This window comes from Psammomys obesus, unplaced genomic scaffold (genome assembly GCF_907164565.1).
Source record: "Psammomys obesus unplaced genomic scaffold, mPsaObe1.curated_primary_1811, whole genome shotgun sequence".
NCBI classification, from domain to species: Eukaryota; Metazoa; Chordata; class Mammalia; order Rodentia; family Muridae; genus Psammomys; species Psammomys obesus.
The window spans coordinates 55973291-55998703 of NW_026585644.1; positions in this window are offsets into that span (position 1 = coordinate 55973291).

A 25413-nucleotide genomic window follows, 5' to 3' on the forward strand; every position below is an offset into this window, starting at 1 on the left:
ATTCACTATAGGGGCTCAGAGCCAAGGCAGAACTAGACAGAATAGAGAAACACAGCCAAAACGGTAAGCTAAAACAAATCCTCTTCTTCAGCAGTCCTGGGGTATTTTGCCATAATGATAAGTCTGTCTAGCATATTCTCTTGTGGGGTTTAGTGTGAAGAATAGCAGGTCATATTTTACAGGAATAACTAGCAACAATTGCTACAAAGAGGACAGGTGTTTCTGCTTTCATTTCATTCAGCACAGGCAGCAATCAGTTTGTCAATATTTTCTAGAATGAGATGTGTATCATCTACAAACATGTAAAAAAACTAGAGAACAGGATTTTGAATGAATTAGCCGTAAACAACTGATAATGTTTGGATAAATATACAGATTACATGATGAACATATATATGTGTGTAAAAGAGAACATCATATCTTGTATCACTAATGTGCATTTTTTGCTTTGTCACATATACACTTAAAAAGAGTTAAGAAAGCACATAAGTAAAAGTGAATTCACCAAAAAATTAAATACTTCTTGTTTGTTACACAATGGAAATATATTTTGTCTCATTGTGCTGAACACATGGAGATGACTTGAATCGTTGTTTTATTTATTGTCTATACCACAGTTATTCTACTAAATCATTTAAATGATGTCTGAACATTAAATTAACATAATATATAAATACTAATAATTTTACATTAGTTAATAATTAATACTCTGTTGAGAAATTGTCAGTTGTCTTCCTTTTATTTTAAAAATTATCAATATGAATGTAGAAAATAAATTTACTTGATATAATGTATTTGAATAAAAATGACCTTTACTTTAAGTCTTAGAAAAACAGAAAATTACGTATATATTTTTTGTAGTGTGTTTGTGTATGTGTGTGTGTATTTATATGAGCCCATGCTTGGGATTGAAGATTTGGATAAGTGGTTAAGAGCACACTCTCCTCCTGTTGTAGACTGTAGTTTGATTACCATTCCTTCCTGTTTGACAGCTTAAATCTAGCTGTAACTCCAACTTCAGCAATTTAATTCCCTCTTCTGCCCTCTACACACACACACACACACACACACACACACACACACACACACAAACACGAATAAATAAATAAATATATATAACAGTGCAGAAAAAATATGCATTATAAAGAGTAGAGAGAAATTAAGACCAATAAAAATGTGCTATCACTCTATGTCTCAAACACATTCCCCATAATCTAAAAATCTTTTTAATGTAAAAACTGGTTCAGTTTAGTGAAAAAATAAAGTTCAGATATTTCTGTGAGATATATTGCTTCAAGTTTTTTTTTTTTCTTATTCTTTTTATGTTTGGGTAGCACGTAGAATAGTTTTTGTGTTGTTTGAAACTTTATAGCTAAATGCAATTAGTATTTCCTGATAAATATGTGTTCACCTTAAGGGTGAAGGTATACAAAGTTAAGATTCTTCTCCTTTCCCCATGTTTTCAAAAATGAACAGAATAAAATTTTGAGACTTTGATGGTTCTTTGTGCAACATTTCAAATAACTCTTTACATGGTTTATTTATCTGAAAATCTAAATAATTTTCTTAGAATATCTTTTGAGGAATTCTTATAACATGTCATACATTTTAATTAAAGACTTATTTTAATTAACATATATCTGTGATTGTGATTTTTGTTTTCTTTTCTAAAAGTGGAAAGACCTATCAAAAGAGTCAGAAGACGTTTGGATAAAAAAAACATTTTCTGTTTCATAGCAAATATTTTTAGAACCTTCAACAAAAACTCTCACACTCTGTCTTTAGCATTTTTGATGTAATATGATCCACAGACAGTGTTTTGTCATTCATACTCATAAGTGATTGTTTATAGTATAATAAATATGGTATTGAAAGTAAATAAAAATAATCATATTCTGATATGTAATATACTATTTTTTGAAGTCATCACCATATGTATGTGTGTATGGATGGATATATATATATATATATATATATATATATATATATATATATATACACATATATATGGTGTAAAATGTTTCCTTAGAACAACAAATTATAAGAACAAGCAGGCAGAGTCACATCCAATCTCATTTAGCAATCAGACTGCAAGACTGTGACCTGGATAATGCATACAAACTTCAAGGCTACGCTGGAAATGATGTTCAGTGTTATATAAATGAGAATTAATTTTCTGTTTATTGCCCAGCTTTTCTCTTAAATGAGTTAAAATACTTTGTAACATATATATGCTATACCCAATTAATTTATTTCTATGTCATTGAAAAACATTGCCATAAGAATTAAATCACATTAGAACTGCCATAATGCCAAGACTTAAAATAATCTTTGAAAGTATTGATTCAATATCTAAATAAATAATCAGTACAGTTCGGGTTTTGGTCTGAAAATATATTTTTCAGTAGATGGATATAGAATGAGAAAAAAGTCAGGTGTTGAAAAAAATGTCAAAGCTTTGAAGTCATTACCCTAAACGTTGCAAAACAGTATGTTTAAATGAAGCATGAGATGTATAACTATGACCAGGAACAAGTGACAATGTTCGTCTGCACTTCAAGTTGACACTCACATATGAACAACTGCAGACTGCTTTAACACATTTTAGTATGAATTTTATGCTAAAAGCCTTATATATCTCAGAGTTGCATTTCAGAGACTATATAACAAATACTATTTATTCAGAGTAAAAAAAAATAGTTTCCCGAGAAAGCGCCAGATTGATTTCCAAAGTGTTTGTACAAGTTTACAGTCCCACCAGCAATGGAGGAGGGTTCCCTTTCTACACAACCTCTCCAGCATGTGTTGTCAGTTGGGTTTTTGATCTTAGCCATTCTGATGGGTGTAAGGTGAAATTTCAGGGTCGTACTACAAAAGACTATATACCACATGTTCGAAAATCTAAAAGGAATGGACAATTTTCTTGACAGATCCCATGTACCAAAATTAAGTCAAGACCAGGTAGAAAGATTGAACAGCCTTATATCTTCCAAGGAAATTGAAGCAGCCATCAACAGCCTCCCTTCCAAAAAAAGCCCAGGGCCAGATAATTTCAGTGCAGAATTCTATCAGACCTTCAAAGAAGTGGTAACTCCAATCGTCTCCAAACAGAAGGAACATTACCAAACTCATTCTATGAAGCCACAGTCACTTTAATACTTAAATCACACAAAGATCCAACAAAAAAAAGAGAACTCCAGACCTGTCTCTCTAATGAACATTGATGCAATAATGTAAAATACTTGCAAACCGAATCCAAGAACACATCAAAGATATTATCCATCATGACCAAGTAGGCTTCATCTCAGGCATGCAAGGGTGGTTCAATATATGGAAATCCATCAATGTAATCTGTCATATTAACAAGCTGAAGGACAAAAACCACATGGTCATCTCCCTAGATGCCAAAAAAGCATTTGACAAAATCCAATACCCATTCATGTTTAAATTCTTGGAGAGATCAGGGATACAAGGCACATACCTAAACATAGTAAAAGCAATACACAGCAAGCCTATAGCCAGCAACAAACTCAATGGAGAGAAACTTAAATCAGTCCCACTGAAATCAGGGACAAGGCAAGGCTGCCCATTGTCTCCATATCTCTTCAACATAGTACTTGAAGTCCTAGCCAGAGCAATAAGACAAATAAGGGAGATAAAGAGAATACAAATCGGAAAGGAAGAAGTCAAAGTTTCACTATTCGCAGATGATATGATGGTGTAGCTAAGAGATCCCAAAAACACAACCAGAGAACTCCTTCAATTGATAAACACCTTCAGCAAAGTGGCTAGATACAAAATTAACTCAAAAAAAAAAATCAGAAACCCTCTTATATACCCAAGACAAAAGGGCTGAGAAAGAAATTAGGGAAACAACACCCTTCACAATAGCCACTAATAACATAAAATACCTTGGGGTGACTCTAACCAAGCAGGTGAAAGACCTGTTTGAAAAAAAAAAAAACCTTCAAGTTTCTGAAGTAAGAAATTGAAGAAGATATCAGAAGATGGAAAGATCTCCCATGCTCATGGATCAGTAGGACTAACATAGTGAAAATGGCCATCCTGACAAAAGCAATCTACAGATTCAATGTAATTCCCATCAAAATACCAATACAATTCTTTACAGACCTTGAAAGAAAAGTTCTCAAATTCATATGGAGAAACAAAAAAACCCAGAATTTCCAAAACAATCCTGTACAACAACAGATTCTCTGGAGGTATCTCCATCCTTGATCTCAAGTTTTACTACACAGCAATAATAATAAAAACTGCTTGGTACTGACGTAGAAAAAGAAAGGTGGATAGCTGAAACCGAACAGAAGACCCAGAAATAAACCCACAGACCTATGAATACTTGATTTTTGACAAAGAAGCCAAAATCATCCAATGGAAAAAAGACAGCATCCACTTGGACACTGAACTGCCATGGGCTACACCTGTGCAGGGGTTCCAGGTCATCTCCACAAATAGTCCTTGGTTGGAGTATGAGTCTCTGGGAAGTTCCCTGTGTTCAAATTATCTTGTTCTGTTGCTCTGCTTGTGGAGTTCCCGTTCCCTCCAGCTCTTAGTAATGGGAAGAGGGACTGCCTCTGACATAATCTGATTGGCCTGCTCGTTGATCACTTCCCCCTGAGGGGGGAGCAGCCTTACCAGGCCACAGTAGAGGACAATGCAGCCACTTTTGATGAGAACTGATAGACTAAGATCAGAAAGAAGGAGAGGAGGACCTCCCCTATCAGTGGACTTGGGGAGTGGCATGCATGCAGAAAGGGGAGGGAGGGTGGGATCGACAGGGGAGGAGGGAGGGGCTCATGGAGGGATACAAAATGAATAAAGTGTAATTAATAAAAAAAAATAAAAGATTAAAAAAAAAAAGACAGCATCTTCAACAAATGGTGTTGGTCCAACTGGCTGTGTACATGCAGAAAAATGAAAATAGATCTGTGTTTATTACCCTGCACAAAACTTAAGTCCAAGTGGATCAAAGACCTCAATATAAAACCAGATACTCTAAATCGGTGGGAAGAAAAAGTGGGGAAGACCCTAGAACTCACTGCCACAGTAGACAACTTCCTGAACAGAACACCAACAGCACAGGCTCTAAGATCAACAATCAATAATGGGACCTCATAAAACTGAAAAGCTTTTATAAAGCAAAAGACACTGTTGTGAGAACAAAATGACAGCCTACACATAGGGAAAGGATCTTCACCAACCCAACATCTGACAGAGGGCTGATCTCTGAAATATATAAAGACCTAAAGCAGTGAAAAGGCAATAATTCAAGTAACCCAATTAAAAAATGGGGTATGGAGCTAAACAGAAAATTCTCTGTAGAAGAATATAGAATGGCAGAGAAACACATAGGGAGATGTTCTACATCCCTAGCCATCAGAGAGATGCAAATCAAAACGACCCCCAGATTTCACTTACACCCATCAGAAGGGTTAAGATCAAAAACTCAAGAGATAATGCATGCTGGAGAGGCTGTGGAGAAAGGGGAACCCCCTTTCATTGCTGATGGGAATGTCAACTGGTACAACCACTATGGAAATCAATCTGGTGCTTTCTCAGACAATTAGGAATAGTACTACCTCAAGATCCAGCTATACCACTCCTAGGCATATATCCAAAAGATGTTCAAGTCCACAACAAGGACATTGGCTTAACCATGTTTGTAGCAGCTTTATTCGTAATAGCCAGAACATGGAAACAAACCTGATGTCCATCAATGGAGGAATGGATACAGAAACTGTGGTACTTTTACACAATGGAATACTACTCAGCAATTAAAAACAAGGAAATTATGAATTTTGCAGGCAAATGGTGGGATCTAGAAAAAATCATCCTGAGTGAGGTATCCCAAAGGCAGAAAGACACACATGGTATATCCTCACTTATGTAGACCTATAAGATAGGATGAACATACTAAAATATGTACACCTAAAGAAGATAAACAAGAAAGAAGTCCAGGGGTAAGATGATCAATCCTCATCTAGAAAGACAAAGGGGATGGACATTGGAAATAGGAGAAAACAAGTAACAGGACAGTAGCCTACCACAGAGGGCCTCTGAAAGACTCTACCTAGCAGTGTATCAAAGCAGATGCTGAGACCCATAACCAAACCTTCGGCAGACTGTAGGGAATCATATGAAGGAAGGAGGAATTTGTATATCCTAGAGGGGACAGGGAGCCACACATGGTCCAAATATATCTGAGCACAGGAGTCTTCTATGAGACTGTTTATCCAACCAAGGACCATGCATGGATATAGCCTACAACTCCTGCTCAGACATAGCTCATGGTAGCTCTGTATCCAAGTGGATTCCCTAGTAAGGGGACAGGAATTGTTTCTGACATGAACTCATGAGCTTCCCCTCCCCCCTGAGGGAGGAGCAGCCTTGCTAGGCCACAGATAAGGACATTGCAACCATCCTGAAGATATCTGATAAGCTAGGGCCAGTTGGAAGGAGAGGAGGACACCCCTTCTCAGTGGACTTGGAAGGGGGCAGGGATGAGATGAGGGAGGAGAGGATTGGGAGGGAAAGAGGGAGAGAGCTACAGCTGGCCTACAAGTGAATGTATAAAATTATTTAAAAAATTAAAAAAAAACATTAAAAAAATCAAAACAAGGAAATCATGAATTTTGCACGCAAATGTTGGGAACCAGAAAAGATTATCCTGAGTGAGGGATCCAAGACAGAAAGACAAATATGGTATATACTCACTTATAAGTGGATATCAGATGTATAATATGGATAATCATACTAAAATCTGTACACCTAAAGGAGTTAACAAAGAAGTATATGCCTGGGTAAGATGATCAGTCCTCATTCAGAAAGGCAAATGGGATGGATATCAGAAGAGGAAGAAAACAGGGAACAGAGCAAGAGCCTACCACATAAGGAATCTGAAAGACACTCTCCTGCAGGATATCAAAGGAGAGGCTGATACTCATAGCCAAACTTTGGGCAGAATGCAGGAAATCTTTCAAAAGAAGGGGATGATAGAAATACCTGAAGGGGACAGGAGTTCCACAAGGAGAGAAAAAAGATTTGGCACAGGGGTCTTTTCTGGAACTAATATTCCAACCAAGGACCATGCATGGAGATAACCTAGAACCCTTGCAGATATGTAGCACATGGCAGTGCAGTGTCCAAGTAGGTTCGCTAGTGTTGGGAACAGGGACTATCTCTGACATGAATTCAGTGGCCTGCTTTTTGATCAACTTCCCCTGAGTGGGCTGCAGCCTTATCAGGCTACAGAGGAAGACAATGCAGCCACTCCTGATGAGACCTGACAGGCTAAAATCAGATGGAAGGGGAGGAGAACCTCCACTATCAGTTGCCTGGGGGATGGGCATGGGTTTAGGAGAGGGAGAAAGGGAAGATGGGATTGATAGGGGAGAGGCAACTGTTGGGATACAAAATGAATAAACTGTAATTAATAAAAAATAAATTTTTAAAATCAGCAATTCTTTATCATATTCTCTCATAATGTTGCAGACAGGATACTTTGTTTGTGCTATCTGAGGTCTTGACTAGAATAAAAAAACTCAAAAATTCAAAACCTGATTCTAGAAACAAAGACATTCTACTGAGACATTGGAACCAATAATTGAGTTATCATAGTTCCTTCCTCCATACAACTAACACTATTCTTCATGATAGTTCACATGACATGGGGACTAGCCAGCTGGAATAGAGACAGCAGAAGCTACTTGTTTTGTTTTACTCGCAGATAGTGCCTTTGTCACATAATAATCAAAACATTGAACATATAGAAAAAAAGAAGAAAATTAAAAGCTGCAAGTTAAAAGTCCAAGTTCTATATATATATATATATATATATAGAAAATCCTTTAGACCAAGAATGGTCATTGACCCAATATTGTATATGGAAATGAAGGATCTGTTTTTTTTTTCCATTGAAATAGTGGAACATTTCTAGTTGCTTAAAATCTATTTTTACAAGTTCTATGATTTAGCAATTGTTTTTTCTTGTTTAAATATTTTGTATATTTAGTTAGGTTAACATGTTCCATATTAAGGGTTTGCCATTGGAAAGTATAATATAGTCATTTATTATTTTTGTTTGTTTGTTTGTTGGGTCTTTAGTTGTTTTTTTTTTTCCCCTCTGTGTATGTGCACACACAAGCTTGAATATTACCATTGGAAGAATACCATCATTCTTCTTCTTCCTTGTCCTCTATTACTACTACTACTACTTTTTATTTTATTTTATTTAACATGTGCACACACACAGACCCACACACATATATACATTTATATGCATATATATATATATATATATATATTTTATCTTACAGGTCTTTTGAATATATATTATGGCTTTCAGTTTAATGTTTTAAGGGATTCCTGAGTGCAAGTGAGTGGGTCTCTAGATTTATATATGATTCTTTTTTTTAGATTTTTTTATTAATTACACTTTATTTACTTTGTTTCATCCTGGTAGTTCCCTCGCTTCTCCCTTCCTAATCTCTCCCTTCCTCCCCCTTCTCCATGCATGCCTCACCCCAAGTCCACTGGTAGGGGAGATCATTTTTTTTTCTTCCTTCTGATCCTAGTCTGTTATGTCGCATCAGGTGTGGCTGCATTGTCTTCCTCTGTGGCCTGGTAAGGCTGCTCCCCACTCAGGGGGAGGTGATCAAAGAGCAGGCCAATCAGTTCATGTCAGAGAATTGCTAAAACAATCCTCTACAATAAAGATCTTCTGGAGGTATCTCCATACCTATTCTCAAGCTGTACTATAGAGCAACAATAATAAAAACTGCATGGTACTGGCATAGAAACACAATGGTGTATCAATGGAACTGAATAGAAGACCCTGACATAAACCTACACACTTACGGAAAATAGATCTTTGACAAAGATGCCAAATCTATTCAATGGAAAAAAGATAGGATCTTCAACAAATGGTGCTGGTCTAACTGGATGTCTACATGTAGAAAAATGCAAATAGATCCATACTTATCACCCTGAACAAAACAAAAGTACAAGTGGATCAAAGACTTCAACATAAAACCAGACACACTAAACCTCTTAAAAGAAAAAGTGGGGAATACCCTTGAACTCATTGGTACAGAAGACAACTTCCTGAACAGAACAGCAACAGCACAGGCTCTAAGAGCAACAATCAATAAATGGGACCTGATGTAACTGAAAAGCTTCTGTAAAGCAGAGGACACTCTCTTCAGAACAAAACCCCTCCTCTGTTCTTAAGTAGCCTCTCTTTCTGTGTTACTCTAGTGAGACATGAGCATGTCCTACATCTGACTCATTCTGTAAAATCTTTCTCTGATTCATGTCTGCCCCTCCCCTCAATTATACATCAGTTAGACAAACCAACATTACTTTCATTTATTGGAATTAATGGATATTAAGGGCGTGTATATATTCTAGCTAGTTTATACTGTAATTCAGGGTGTGTCTGCATTCCAGTTGGATCATATAGACCTAGAACATCTTGGAATGTGATCCCATGACAGAGCAGCCATGCTGCAGGATTAATAATCCTCTACACTAGTGGACCCTGAGGAAAATTATAACATTTAAATTTAACTTCATCTCTAAAGCCAAACACCTCACACTAAATTACAATCTTAAAATTATGTTGTTCTTATTGATTCCCTAAATAATATAATGTAAAAATATTTTGGAAAAATAAGTATTTTGTTTCTCCCCCAAATTAAAAGAAAGCATCTCTTTTATTCATAATATTGATGATTAAAAATAGAAAGTGTAAGAAATCATTGTGATTTCCTTGTACTTCGTATTCAATTTCCATATTGGAATCTATTAAAATGGAACTAGGTGATACATAGAATGTTTCCAAAGCTTTAAGAGTGACTAATAGTTAGCTTTCTTTTGTTCACCATACTGCCCAGTGATAATGTAGTAATGAATTTTCATGAGGCTACTTCAGATGTTAGAAGAATGGTTTCTCTTAACTCATTAAATACACACTTTATATCAGTTGTCTTTGTGAGATACTTAAGAGTCAAAATTATGGCATCACTTAACAACTGTATTTATTTTGCAAACAATATGGCTTACCAAATCTCAGGGTTGTTTTAATTTGCATTTCCCTAATGGCTAATGAGGTTGAGCATTTCTTTAAGTGCTTCTCTGCCATTCGATATTCCTCTACAGAGAATTATCTGTTTTATTCTGTTCCCCATTTTTAAAGTGGATAACTTGGTTTGCTGCTTTTTATCTTCTTTAGTTCTTTATATATATTGGATATGAGTCCTCTGTCAGATAAAGGGTTGGTGAAGATTCTTTCCCAATCTGTAGGCAGTCACTTTGTTTTGATGACAGTGTCCTTTGCTTTACAGAAGCTTTTCAATTTTCTGAGGTCCTATTTATTGAATGTTGCTCTTAGAGCCTGTGCAGTTGGTGTTCTGTTCAGGAGGTTTTTTCCTGTACCAATGAGTTCTAGGGTATTCCACACTTTTTTTTTTCTAGTCAATTTAATGTGTTTGGTTTTATGTTGAGGTCTTTGATCCACTTGGACTTCAGTTTTGTGCAGGGTGATAAGTATGGATCTATTTTCATTTTTCTACATGTAGACATCCAGTTGGACCAGAACCATTTGTTGAAGATGCTATCATTTTTCCATTGTATGATTTTGGCATCTTTGTCAAAGATCAGGTGTCCATAAGTGTGTGGGTTTATTTCTGGGTCTTCTGTTTGGTTCCATTGATCCATCATTCCGTTTCTATGCCAGTACCATGCAGTTTTTATAACTGTTGCTCTATAGTACAAGTTAAGATCAGGGATGGAAATACCTCCAGGAGATCTTTTATTGTAGAGGATTATTTTAGCAATTCTCTGTTTCTTCCATACGAAGTTGAGAATTTTTCTTTCCAGGTCTGTAAAGAATTGTGTTGGCAATTTGATGGGAATTGCATTGAATCTGTAGATTGCTTTTGGTAAGATGGCCAGGTTTACTATGTTAATCCTGCCAAGCCATGAGCATGGGAGATCTTTCCATCTTCTCATATCTCCTTCAGATTCTTTCTTCAGAGACTTGAAATTTTTTTCATACAAGCCTTTGACTTGTTTGGTTAGGGTTACACCAAGGTACTTTATGTCATTTGTGCCTATTGTGAAGGGTGTTGTTTCTCTAATTTCTTTCTCAGCCCTTTTGTCTTTTGTATACAGGAGGGCTACTGATATTTTTTTTTGAGTTAATTTTGTATCCAGCCACTTTGCTGAAGGTGTTTAATAGCTGTAGGAGTTCCCTGGAAGAGTTATTAAGGTCACTCATGTATACTATCATATCATCTGCAAATAGTGATAATTTGACTTCTTCCTTTCCCATCTGTATCCCTTTGATCTCCTTCAACTGTGTTATTGCTCTAGCAAGGACTTTCAGCACTATGTTGAAGAGATATGGAGAGAGTGGGCAGCCTTGTCTTGTCCCTGATTTTAGTGGGATTGCTTTCAGTTTCTCTCCGTTCAGTTTGATATTGGTTATAGGCTTGCTGTATATTGCCTTTACTATGTTTATATATGTGCATTGTATCCCTGATCTCTCCAATACTTTAAACATGAATGGATGTTGGATTTTGTTAAATGGTTTTTCAGCATCGAGGGAGATTATCATGTGTTTTTTTTTTTCTTTCAGTTTGTTAATATGGTGGATCACATTGATGGATTTCCTTATATTGAACCACCCCTGCATTCTTGGGATGAAGCCTACTTGGTCATAGTGGATAATGTCTTTGATGTGTTCTTGGATTCGGTTTGCAAGTATTTTGTTAAGTATTTTTGCATCAATGTTCATAAGGGAGATTGGCCTGAAATTCTCTTTCTTTGTTGAGTATTTGTGAGGTTTAGATACCAAGGTGACTGTGGCTTCATAAAATGAGTTTGGTAATGTTCCTTCTATTTTGTGGAATAGTTTGAAGAGAACTGGAGTTAGTTCCTTTTTGAATGTCTGGTAGAATTCTGCGCTGAAGCCATCTGGTCCTGGGCTTTTTTTGGATTGGAGACTTTTTATGACTGCTTCTATTTCTTTGGGGGATATAGGACTATTTAATTGATTTACCTGGTCCTGATTGAGCTTTGGTAAGTCAAATCGATCAAGAAAATTGTCCATTTCATTTAGATTTTCAAATTTTGTGGCATATAGACTTTTGAAGTAAGTCCTAATGATTGTTTGGATTTCCTCAGTGTCCGTAGTTATGTCCCCCTTTTCATTTCTGATTTTGTTGATTTGGGTGTTGTCTCTCTCTGCCTTTTAGTTAGCTTGGCTAAGGGTTTGTCAATCTTGTTGATTTTCTCAAAGAAACAGCACTTGGTTTCATTGATTCTTTGAATTGTTTTATTTGTTTCTAGTTGGTTGATTTCAGCCCTGAGTTTGATTATTTCCAGATGTCTATTCCTTTTTGGTGTGTCTGCTTCTTCTTTTTCAAGGGTTTTTAAGTGTGCCATTAAGTTGCTTGAATGAGCTGTCTCAAATTTCTTCTTGAAGGCACTTAGTGCTCTGAACTTTCCTCTTAGCACTGCTTTCATTGTGTCCCACAAGTTTGGGTATGCTGTGTCTTCATTTTCACTGATTTCTAGAAAGACTTTAATTTCTTTCTTTATTTCTTCCCTGACCCAGCTTTCATTTAGTAACAAGTTGTTCAATTTCCATGTGTGTGTAGGCTTTTTGTTATTTCTGTTTACAGCTTTATTCCATGGTGATCAGATAAGGTACAAGGGATTATTTCAATCTTCTTGTATCTGTTGAGGCTTGCCTTGTGACCAACTATAAGGTCCATTTTGGAGAAGGTTCCATGAGGTGCTGAGAAGAAGGTAAATTCTTTTGTGTTTGGGTGTAAATTTCTGTAAATGTCTGTGAGATCCATTTGATTTATGACCTCTGTCAGAGATATTGTTTCTTTGTTTAATTTCTGTTTTGTTGACCTGTCCTTTGTTGAGAGTGGGGTGTTGAAGTCTCCCACTATTACTGTGTGGGAATCTATATGTGGTTTAAATGTTATCAATGTTTCTTTTATAAATGTGGGTGCTCTTGTGTTTGGGGCATAAATGTTCAGGATTGTGATGTCTTCCTAGTGGAATTTTCCCTTGATGAGTATGAAGTGTCCTTCCCCATCTCTTTTGATTAATTTTGGTTGAAAGTCTATTTTATCAGATATTAGAATGGCTATTCCTGCTTGTTTCTTGGGTCTGTTTGCTTGGAAAGTTGTCTTCCAACCCTTTCCCCTCAGGTAATGTCTATCTTTGTGTCTTAGGTTTATTTCTTGTATGCAACAGATTGCTGGGTTTTGTTTATGTATCCATTCTGTTAATCTGTGTCTTTTTACTCGAGAGTTGAGTCCATTGATGTTGAGAGAGATTAATGACTAGTGGCTGTTAGATCCTTTGATTTTTATGTTGGCTGTGTTCATAAGGTTGTATGCTTGGTTGCTTTTTGTTTTGCTGTAGTATGGTTAAATATTTCCTGTGTTTTCTTCACAGAAGCTAATTTTCTTGGGTTGTATTTTTCCTTCCAGTGTCTTCTGTAATGCTGGATTTGCATGTAGGTATTATTTAAATTTGTTTTTTCATTGAATACCTTGTTTTCTCCATCTATGAGTTCTCAGAGTTTTGCAGGATATAGTAGCCTGAGCTGATATCTGTGTTCTCTTAGGGTCTGCATGATATCCATCCGGGCCCTTCCAGCTTTCATAGTCTCTGTTGAAAAGTCAGGTGTGATTCTAATGGGTTTGCCATTATATGTTACTTGGCTTTTTTCTCTTGAAGCTTTTAGTATTTTTTCTTTGCTCTGTATACTTACTGTTTTGATTATTATGTGGCGGGAGGATTTTCTTTTCTGGTCAAATTTGTTGGGTGTTCTGTAGGTCTCATGCATTCTTATTGGCTTCTCCTTTAACTTGGGAAATTTTCTTCAATGATTTTGTTGAAAATATTTTCTGGGCCTTGGAGAAGGGAGTCTTCTTTTTCTTCTATACCTATTATTCTTAGGTTTTGTCTTTTCATATTGTCTTGGCTTTCTTGGACGGTCTGTGTCAGGAATTTTTTGGATTTAACATTTTCTTTGACAGATACATCGTTTTCTTCCATTGTATCTTCTACACCTGAGATTATTTTTTCCATCTCTTATAGTCTGTTGGTTATGTTTACCTCTGTGCTTCCTGTTTTCTTCCCTAAATTCTTCCTTTCCATTATTTCCTCCATCTGTGTTTTCTTTAATTTTTAATTTTAATTTTAATTTTCTTTTAATTTTCTTTAATTTTTCCAGTTCTATCTTCAGGTCTTGAGTTGTTTACTTCGTTCACATGTCTGATTGTATTTTCCTCTTTTTTTTTAGTTCCTTCAACTCTGTTTCTTTTATTTCTTTCAGTGATTTAGTTATTCCTTCTCTGAAGGCCGCAAACTGTTTGGCTGCATTTTCCTGTATTTCTTCACGGATGGCCATAATCTGCTTGTCTTTAACTTCCTCCATTTCTTTATGGATGGCCATGATCTGTTTGGTTTTATCTTCCTCTAATTCTTTACATATTTTATTTGTTTCCTCTATTATCGTCTTCATCAGCATAGATGTAAGGTCATTTTCTTGATTTTCTATTATGCTGTGTTGTTCAGGGCTGTTCACCCCTGGATGGCTGGGTTCTGGAGATGCCATATTGCTCTGTCTTTTGTTGGTTGAGCTTTTACGCTGACCTCTACCCATTGGGCTTTTTTAGGTGTTGGCTGTTACTTTCTGTGCTTCCTGGAGTCCTGAGGTAGGGAGAATCCCCTTGTCCAGAAGATGATTTTTTCTGAAGGAGTCCTCCTCTGCTTTTTGGTTATGGTCACTGTATGGCCAGTGTTTCTCACGAATTGCCACTGCTCACCTTAGTTGTAAAGCCCTGAGTTGTAGCTGTGTTCTTTGTTAGGCGGGGGGGGGGCTCTCCTCTCACCCATAGAAGTTCTCAAGACAGCTGCCCCACTGCTGGGTTTCTCGTTATAAATTTAGTGAGCTGCTGCTGTTGTTACAGTTTTCCAGGTACAGTCCTCCTGAAGAACCTGCTGATTCCCTAGCTGTGGGGTTTTCTCCCAACAGGGAAACTCAGTCTGTTATCCTGGGGCATACAGTTCTGTCCAGGAAAGTGAGAGGATTGCCTAGCAAGTTTCTGCGCCAGAGGCTGAGTGCTCTGCTCTGGACCTGGAGAATGTGCACCTAGGTTGAGTTGGCGCTTTGGGGCTCTGCTCTGGTCTGGAGGCTGGTAACTGAGGGCTCCACTCTGGTCTGAAGGTTGGGTGCCTCAGTCTGGACCAGAAGCTATGTGTCCCTGTCTGGGATGTTGGCTGCGGGCACTGCTCCTGTCCAGACGCTGTGGGTGCAGCCCTCTTGAAGCACCAGGGATTCCCACACTTTTGTCATTCTAGCTAGGGATAACTGGTTGATCCTTGGCACCATATCTGAGGGCAACTGTAATGGGTCTCTGGCTTTTTTAGGTCTGAGGATGCAGCTGTGTGCCCCAGTGCCCTAGGGGTACTCAATAATGTTGGCTGAGCACAGTGCTCCTGCCTGCATTAGAAAGCTAGAGCCTAGAGTCTGCGTGAATCCAGAAGGTCTTTTGGTGCTGGGTATCCTGAACATTAGACCTGATGATCCCCCCACCCCGCTGTGGGGTTTTCTCCTGCCAGGGACACCCAGTCTTTGCTTTGGGGACTGCCGTTCTGTTTGGGGTGGCGAGTAGAACCCACAGGCACAGAGGACAGCCCGTGGCTCCGCCTTTCTGGCCTTTGGGAGCCTGGGAGTCTGCCGAAACTGGGTAATTTTCCCTAGACCTTTTCAAAGTGGTGGTATCAGCTGAGTGCTCTAAGATCAGACCAGCAGTTTCCCTCCCTGTGGGTTTGCACCCGACAGTGAAACTCAGTCCCTGGTGCCCTGGTGCCCACAGTTCTATCTGAGGCGGCGAATCAGGCACGCAGGCAGGTCTCTGTGCAGGCACCTGGGTCTGCGTCTATGGCTTTTGGCTGGCTCCTGGGGCGCCCGCGGAACCCGAGTCTTTTCCAGGGGATGTCTGGGTGACCTAAGGTCGGTCCCAATCGTTTCCTTCTTTGTGGGGTTATCTCTCGACTGGAAAATCCAGTCTGTGATGTTGTGGACCCACAGTTCAGTCTGGGACAGTGACCAGATCGTGCTGGTTTGTACCTCTGGGCTGGCGACCAAGCACCTGGTGGAACCGCAATCTCTTCTGCGGTTTAGCTGGGTGAGTTAAAGCTGATTGAATCCCCCACCATGGGGTATCCTCTCACCCGTGTTTTATGACCACAAGTTCTGATTGCTCGTCACTGTGCCAATCCTGCTGTGCTGCTGTTCAGAATGAGAATCCTCCCGGCGCTGCCATCTTGCCCCCGAGACACATATTTCTAAGTTGTGTTTCTTAACTTTTCTTGCTGGGTGAACACATAAGAAATATTTTCCCATCCCTTGATTTTAACAGTGTTAAGAAAGTTTGCATTGCTTTCATCACTGCTGAAGGTTTGTGAGGAATGTGCATTTTAATTACTGACTTGCTGGCTGTTTATGACAGGAGATTCAGTCTCTGAATCATCTCTACTGCTGAATAGAATAATTATATAATTTAACCTTTAAACTGTCATGATATGGGTATTGCATTAAGAGACTTTAAAAAAGTGCTTATTCATAAATTATATCATCGCATTCTAACACAAGGCAATGTTGTTCCAATATGAAAGAAGTTCTTTAGAGCCAGGGAGATAGATTAGTGGCTAAAGTCACTTGTTATTAAGAAACTGAGTCCGTTGCTCATTACAAAATGAAATTGAAAAATTACTCCTGGAAATGTCATTTGTCTTCCACACTTCTAAAAGACCATGTGTGTACACACAGACACACACACACACACTCACATTTGAAAAAGAGAATAATGGAAGTTTTAACTTATAAAATGAAAATGAGAAATTATTGAACATTTTCTATTAACATTTTATTGATAATGATTATATTTATGTTTCTAAATGGTACTGGAAATACTTCCTTTTTATTGTCCTAATTTAGTTTGATAACAGTTAGTTAAATTTCATAAAAATAAATAATTCTACTTTGTTAGTCTGGTAGGTGTCTAAAAATAATATAGGCTTAAAAATAATTTCTGGTCATATATTAAGTACTACAAAGAAAATTTTAATATTAAATTATCATTTATAATTAAATTATTATTAAAATTTTATTATTAACAGAAAGCTGTTTGGATTAACATGGCCTTTCCTCTCAACTCTGCTATTACCCAGGCATTCCATTTCAATATGCATAGATACCATGCCTGAAAACATGTCTTGTCCCTCCACCATTCAAGATTTACACAAGGATTTAATTGCAGCATTAACTCAAAATATATTAATAAACTCATTTGAAAATATTTGTCCAAGAATCCAGGTTAAAAGACACAAGTTTTATAACCTAAATTCATTAGGTAAAAAAATTAAACAGTTTATAGTATTTGCATATATTTTTGTATTGTTAACAACTAGACAATATGTTATGTGAAAGCTGTTTTACTTTAAATTTACTCCTCTGCTATTAAATGTTAGTTTTTATTCATGTATTATGGATTTTCTTTTTTATAACTATTAGAGATAGCAGGCATTATCAGTCATTCTCCACTAATCTAAACATCAGCAACATCTTGAGACTGAGAGATGCTGAATGCCATTAAAGAATCTGTTTATATTTTTAATGCGGGCTTAGAGGTGGAAGAGGGTGCATTCTGAGTTAAATGCAGAGATATTGGAATTATCAAAAAGATCTCTACTGTTATTTTTCAGAAAAGCATTGGAATGACAGGTTGTTTAATATAAACAGAATAATGTGCATCCTGGCATTTTCAAATTGTCTAGGAACATTCATAACTGAATACTTCATCATTCTTCTCATTCTTGATGTTCTTTATAGAAAAACCTTCCTGACTGAAATAAGGACATGACATTAGGATTTCTCTTACTAAGCACATAAACAAATCTGCTTAAAAGAATGTCCAATATTTCTATCAGATAAATTCCAGGCAGAGATGTCAATATGAACATATATTTGTGAAATTTAGCATTTAAATGTAACTGATAATTTATTTGATAAGAACATAATGACTAAAACAATTTTTGAAATAACAATAAAATTTTATTTAATTTCTAACATTCAGTTTCACAAAAACATGTGTATCTACTCTATAACAAAAACTTCATTCTGAAAACCAAAACTTTAAGCTTCTGAAGAAAAGGAAAAAGCCATTTCACAAAAAGGATGGAAATTGTTTGGCTTACTGTTTGATAAAGGGGTCCAACATATGAAATTATATCAAACTCTATGGGAACTAAAATTACAGATTATTAAACACAGGTACAAAAACCATTTTTTACAAAAAATTAATTAATTAATTATTTTATTAATTGCAATTTACTCATTTTATATACCAGTTGTAACCCCCTTCCTTTTTCTTTCCCAACCCCACACTTCCTTCCTCTTCTCCTCCCATGACCCTCCAAAAGTCCACTGATAGGGGCAGGCCTTCTCCCCTTCTCCACTTCCATCTGACCCTAGCCTATCAGGTCTCATCAGGATTGGCTGCATTGTTTTCCTCTGTGGCCTGGTACCTGGCTGAGGTACCCTCAGGAGGTGATCCAAGAGGCATCCACTGAGTTCATGTCAGAGACAGCTCTTGTTCTCCTTACAAGAGAACCCACTTGGAGACTGAGCAGTCATGGGCTATATCTGTTTAGGGGTTCTAAGTTATCTCCATGCATGGTCCTTGGCTGGAGTCTCAGTCTCAGATAAGATACCTGGGCCAGGATATTTTGGTTCTGTTGCTCTCCATGTGGAGCTCCTGTCCCTTCCAGGTCTTTCATTTCCCACCTCTTTCATAAGATTTCCTGCACTCTGCCTAAATTTTGGCTATGAGTCTTAGCATCTGCCTTAATACCAGGCTAGGTAGAGTCTTTCACAGGCCCTCTGTAGTAGGCACCTTTCCTGTTCCCTGTTTTGCCCCTCTTCGAATGTCCATCCCATTTGCCTTTCTGAATGAAGATTAATCATCTTACCTAGGGTCCTCCTTCTTGTTTAGCTTCTTTGGGTGTGCATATTTAAGTATGTTTATCCTATATTATATTTCTAATATCCAGTTATAAGTGAGTATAAACCATGTGTGTCTTTCTGCTTCTGGGGTAGCTAACTCAGGATGATCTTTTCTAGTTCCCACCATTTGCATGCAATTTCATGATTTCCTTGTTTTTAATAGCTGAGTAGTATTCCATTGTCTAAATGTACCACAATTTCTGTATTCATTCTTTAGTTGAGGGACATATACATTTTTCCAGATTTTGACTATTGCAAATAAAGCTGAGGAACATGATTGAGTAAATGTCCTTGTTGTATACTTCAGCATCTTTTGGATATATGCCTAGGAATGGTTTAGCTGGATCTTGAGATGGCATTATTTGTCTTATCTGAGAAAGAGTCAGATTGATTTTCAAGTGGCTGTACAAGTTTACACTCCCCCCACAATGGAGGAGGGTTTTTCTTTCTCCACATCCTCTCCAGCATGTGTTGTCACTTAAGTTTGGATCTTAGCCAATCTGATGGGTGTCAGGTGAAATCTCAGGGTTTTTTTGATTTGCATTTCCCTGATGACTAATGACTTTGAACATTTTTTAAGAGTTTCTCTACCATTCGATATTCATCTGTTGCGAATTCTCTGTTTTGCTCTGTATGTCATTTTTAAATTGGATTACTTGATTTGTTGCCTTTTAACTTCTTGAGTTCTTTATATAATCTGGATATTAGCCTTCTGTCAGATATAGAGTGGGTGAAGATCCGTTTGCAGTCTATAGGCTTTTGTTTTGTTCTTATGACAGTGTCCCTTTGATTTACAGAAGCTTTTCAGCTTCATGAAGTGCCATTTGTTGGCTTAGAGGCTGTGCTATTGGTGTTATGTTCAGGAAGTTGTCCCCTGTGCCAATGAGTTCCAGGCCCTTCCCCACTTTTTCTTTTAACAGATTTAGTGAGTCTGGTTTAATGTTGAGGTTTTGATCCACTTGAACTTTAGTTTTCTGCAGGGTGATAAATATAGATTTATTTGCACTCATTTACAGGTAGGCATCCAGTTAGACTAGTACCAATTGTTAAAGATGCTGCCTGTTTTCCACTGTATGGCTTTGGTTTCTATGTTAAAAATAAAGTTTCCGTAAGTGTGTGGGTTTATTTCTGAATCTTCTCTTCAATTCCATTAATCCACCATTCTGTTTCTACGCCAATACCATGCCGTTTTTATTACTATTGCTCTGTAGTACAGCTTGAGTTCAGGGATGGAGATACCTCCAGAAGATCTGTTGTTATACAGTACAGTTTTGTCAATTCAGGGTTTCTTTGTTTTTCCCCATGAAATTGGGATTTGTTCTTTCAAGTTCTATAAAGAACTGTGTTGGTATTTTGGTGGGAATTGCATTGAAGTTCTGGTAGAATTCTGTGCTGAAACCTTGGGCTTTTTTTGGGAAAGGATACTTTGGATGACTGCTTTTATTTCCTTAGGGGGTATAGGCATATTTAATCTATTTACCTGAGCTTGATATAATTTTGGTAGATGGAGTATGTCAAGAAAACTGTCCATTTCATTTAGATTTTCAAATTTTGTGGCATATAAACCTTTTGTAATACCTAGGTATTGTTTGGATTTCCTCAGTGTTTGTCATTATGTCCCCTTTTCATTTCTGATTTTGCTAATTTAGATAGTTTCTCTCTGCCTTTTAGTTAGTTTGGCTAAGGGTTTGTCTTTCTTGTTGATTCTTCTTGAAGAATCAGCTCTTGCTCTCATTGATGCTTTGAATCATTTTCTTTTTTTCTAGTTCATTGATTTCAGCTTTGAGTTTGTTTATTTCCAATCATCTACTCCTCTTGAGTGTCTTCTTTTTTTGTAGGGCTTTTAAGTCTGCCGGTTTTTTTTTGTTGTTGTTGTTGTTGTTGTTTGTTTGTTTGTTTATACTAATCACAGGTTATTTACTTTGTATCCCAGCCATAGCCCCCTCTCTCATTCCATCCCAATCTCACCCTCCCTCCCTCATCTCTTTCCTGTTCCTTTCCAAGTCCACTGCTAGGGGAGGTCCTCCTCCTCTTCCATCTGACCTTAGCTTATCAGCTACCTTCAGGACTGGCTGCCATGTCCTCCTCTGTGGCCTAACAAGATGGTTCTTCCCTCAAGAGGGGTAGGTAAAGGAGCCAGTCACTGAATTCATGTCAGAAATAGTTCCTGTTCCCCTTACTAAGTTTGCGTTAATTTGCTTTTATCAAATGTCTCAAAATTCTTTTTAAAGGCACTTAGTGCTATGAACTTTCCTCTTAGCACTGCTTTCATTGTGTTCCATGAGTTTGTGTAAGTTTTTCCTTCATTTTCAATGAATTTTAGGAAGTCTCTAATTTCTTTTTTCATTTCTTCTCTGACCAAGCTGTCATTGAGTAGTCAGTTTTTTAGTTTCCATGGTTATGTAGGATTTTTCTTATTACTGTTGTTGTGGAAGTCTAGTTTGAGTCCATGCTGGTCTGATAGGATACAAGGGATTATTTCAATCTTCGTGTATATGTTGAGGTTTACTTTGTCCCCGAATATATATGGTCAATTTTTGAAAAGGTTCTGTGAGGTACTGAAAAAAAAGGTATAATCTTTTGAGTTTGGGTGAAATTTTCGGTAGAAAAATTAATTAGACCCATTTGATTTTTCAACCTCAGTAAATGCCTTTGTTTCCCTATTCAGCTTCTAGATGATCAGTCCGTTGGTGAGAGTGAGAGTGTTAAAGTCCCCCTCTATTAAGGTGATGAGATCAATATATGATTTATATTTTAATAATGCTTCATTGTTTTTAATTGCTGAGTACTATTCCATCATGTAAAAGTACCACAATTTCTGTATCTATTCCTCCATTAATGGACATCTGGGTTTTTTCCAGGTTATGGCTATTATGAATAAAGCTGCTACAAACATGGTTGAGCAAATGTCCTTGTTGTGTACTTAAGTTTCTTTTGGATATATGCCTAGGAGTGCTATAGATGGATCTTGAGGAAGCACTATTCCTAATTGTCTGAGAAAGTGCCAGATTGATTTCCAAAATGGTTGTACAAGATTACATTCCCACTATCAATGGAGGAGGGTTCCCAATTCTCCACAACCTCTCCAGCATGTGTTGTCACTTGAGTTTTTAACCTTTGCCATTCTGATGGGTGTAAAGTGAAATCTCAGGGTAGTTTTGATTTGCATCTCTCTGACGGCTAATGATGTTGAGCAATTAAAAACAAGGAAACAATGAAATTTGCAGGCAAATGGTGGGATCTAGAAAAGATCATTCTGAGTGAGGTATCCCAGAAGGAGAAAGACACACATAGTATATACTCACTTATATAGACCTATAAGATAGGATAAACATACTAAAATACATGCACCTAAAGAAAATAAACCAGAATGAGGACCCGGGGTAAAATGATCAATCCTCACCTAAGCGAAGTAGGAGAAAACAAGTAATAGGACAGAAGCCTACTTCAGAGGCTTCTGAAAGACTTTACCTGGCAGTGTATCAAAGCAGATGCAGAGACACATAACTGAACCTTGGGCAGAGTGCAGAGAATCATATGAAAGAATGGGGAGTTAGTATGACCTAGAGAGGACAGTAGCTCTACAAGGACAAAATATATCAGAGCACAGGGTCCCTCTATGAGACTATTTCTCCAACCAAGGACCATGTATGGATATAACCTAGAACTCTGCTCGGATGTAGCCCATGGTAACTCAGTAACCAAGTGGGTACCCTAGTAAGGGGAAGAGGAACTATTTCTGACATAAGCTCAACAACTGGCTCCTTTAACTACCCCCCTTCACAAGGGAGGAACAGTCTTGCTAGGCCACGGAGGAGGACATGGCAGCCAGTTCTGAAGATTCCTGATAAGCTAGGGTCAGATGGAAGGGGAGGAGGACCTCCCCTAGCAGTGGTCTTGGAAAGAAACAGGAAGGAGATGAGGGAGGGAGTGTGGGATTGGGAGGGAATGAAGAAGGGGGCTATGGCTGGGATAAAAATTAAACAACTTGTGACTAATAAAAATAAAATAAAAATTAAAAAATAATATTTCATTACAAATTGCAAGTGCATTGGTATTTGTTGCATAGATGTTTAGGGTCGTGTTATCCTCATAGTGCATTTTTCCTTTGATGAGAATGAAGTGTCCTGCCTCCTCTTTTTTTATTAATTTTGGTTAAAAGTACATTTTTATTAGATATTATTGTGGATACTTCAGCTTGTTTTCTGGGTCCATTTGCTTGAAAAGCCTTGTTTTCAAGTCCTGAACTCTGAGGTAGTGTTTATCTTTGTTGCAGAGGTGTGTTTGTTGAATTCAGCAGAATGTTGGATCCTGATTCTGCATCCATTCTGTTAGTCTGTGTTTTTTTTATTGGGGACTTGAGCTCCTTGATGTTGATAGAGTATAGTGACCAATCAATGTAACTTCCTTTTACTGTGGAGTTGGTGGTGCTACTGTGTTTCTATGCTTTTTTTTCTTTATTTTATTTTTGTTGTTGTTATTTTGAAGTTATCTACAACCTTTGTTTTCTTGGCTGTAGTTGATTTCATTAGATTGGATTTTTCTTCTAGTATCTTCTGTAGGGCTGAATTGCTGTGCAGATATTGTTTAGTTTTGTTTTGTCATGGAATATTTTGTTTTCTCCATTTACATTGATTGAAATCTTTGCTGGGTCTAGTAGTCTGGGTTGGCATCTATGGTCTCTTATAGTCTGCATGACATCTGCGCAGGACCTTCTGGCTGCCATGGTTTCTGTTGAGAAGACTGGTGTGATTCTGATAGGTCTACCTTTATATGTTATGTGGCATTTTTCCCTTGCTGCTTTTAATATTTTTACTTCATTCTGTAGATTTAGTGTTTTGACTATTTTGTGATGTGAGGTTTTTCTTTTATGCTTTAGTCTACTTGGTATTCTGTAGGCCTCTTGTACGTTTATGGATATCTCTTTCTTTACCTTGGGAAAATTTTCTTCTAAGATTTTCTTGAAAATATTTTCTGGGCCTTGGAGTCTTGAATCTTCTTTTTTTATGTGTTCATATTATGCTTAGATTTCATCTTTTCATAGCATCCTTGATTTCTTGGATGTTTAGTTTTTGGAACTTTTCTGATTTTGCTTTTTTTGTTCTGTTTGGTTTTTTTTTGTTTATTATTATTAGTTATATTTTATTACCTCTGTATCCCAGCTGTATCCTGATTCCTTTTTCCCTCCCAATCCCACCCTCCCTCCCTCAGCTTCTTCCTGCCCCTTTCCAAGTCCACGGATTGGGGAGGACCTCCTCCACTTTCCTCTGGCCCTGTTTTATCAGGTATCTTCAGGGCTGGCTGCAAAGTTCTCCTCTGTGGCATAGCAGAACTCCTTCTCCCTTGGGGAGTGGGGAGTCAAAGAGCCTGCCATTGAGTTCCTGTCAGAGCTAGTCCCTGTTCCCCTTACTATAGGAAACCAAATGTTTATTGAGCTACCACGAGCTTTATCCGAGTAAAAGTTCTAGGTTATATCCATACATGGTCCTTGGTTGGAGAAACAGTTTCAGAAAAAAACCCTATGCCCAGATATATTTGGTACTTGTGGGGCTCCTATTCTTTCCCTGTCATACTAACTCCCATTCTGCTGAAGGTTTGGTTATGAGTCTTAGTATCTGTTTTGAAATGCTGCTTAGTAGGGTCTTTCAGAGGCCTTCTGTGGTAGACTCCTGTCATAGTCCTATGCACATCTCATTTGTCTTTCTAAGTGAGGATTGATCATCTTACCTTGTGTCTGCTTTCTTGTTTATCTCCTTTAGATGTATAGCCTTCATTATGTTCATCATATCTTATAGGTCTATATAAGCGGGTATATACTATGTTTGTCTTTCTCCTTCTGGGATACTTCACTAAGAATAATCTTTTCGAGATCCCACCATTTACCTGCAAATTTCATAATTTCTTCTTTTTTGATTGCTGAGCAGTATTTTATTATGTAAAAATATCACAATTTCTGTATCCATTCCTCCCTAGATGGACATCTGGGTTGTTTCCAGGTTCTGGCTATTACAAATAAACCTGCTACAAACATGGATGAACAAATATCCTGTTGTGTACTTGAGCAAATTTTGGGTATATACCTAGCAGTGGTAAAGCTGGGTCTTGAGGAAGTGCTATTCCTAGTTGTCTGAGTAAGCGCCAGATTGATTTCCAAAGTGGTTGTACCAGTTTACATTCCCACCAGCAATGGAGGAGGGTTCCCCTTTCTCCACAATCTCTCCAGCATGTGTTGTCACTTGAGTTTTTCATCTTGGCCATTCTGATGAGTGTAAGGTGAAATCTCAGGGTTGTTT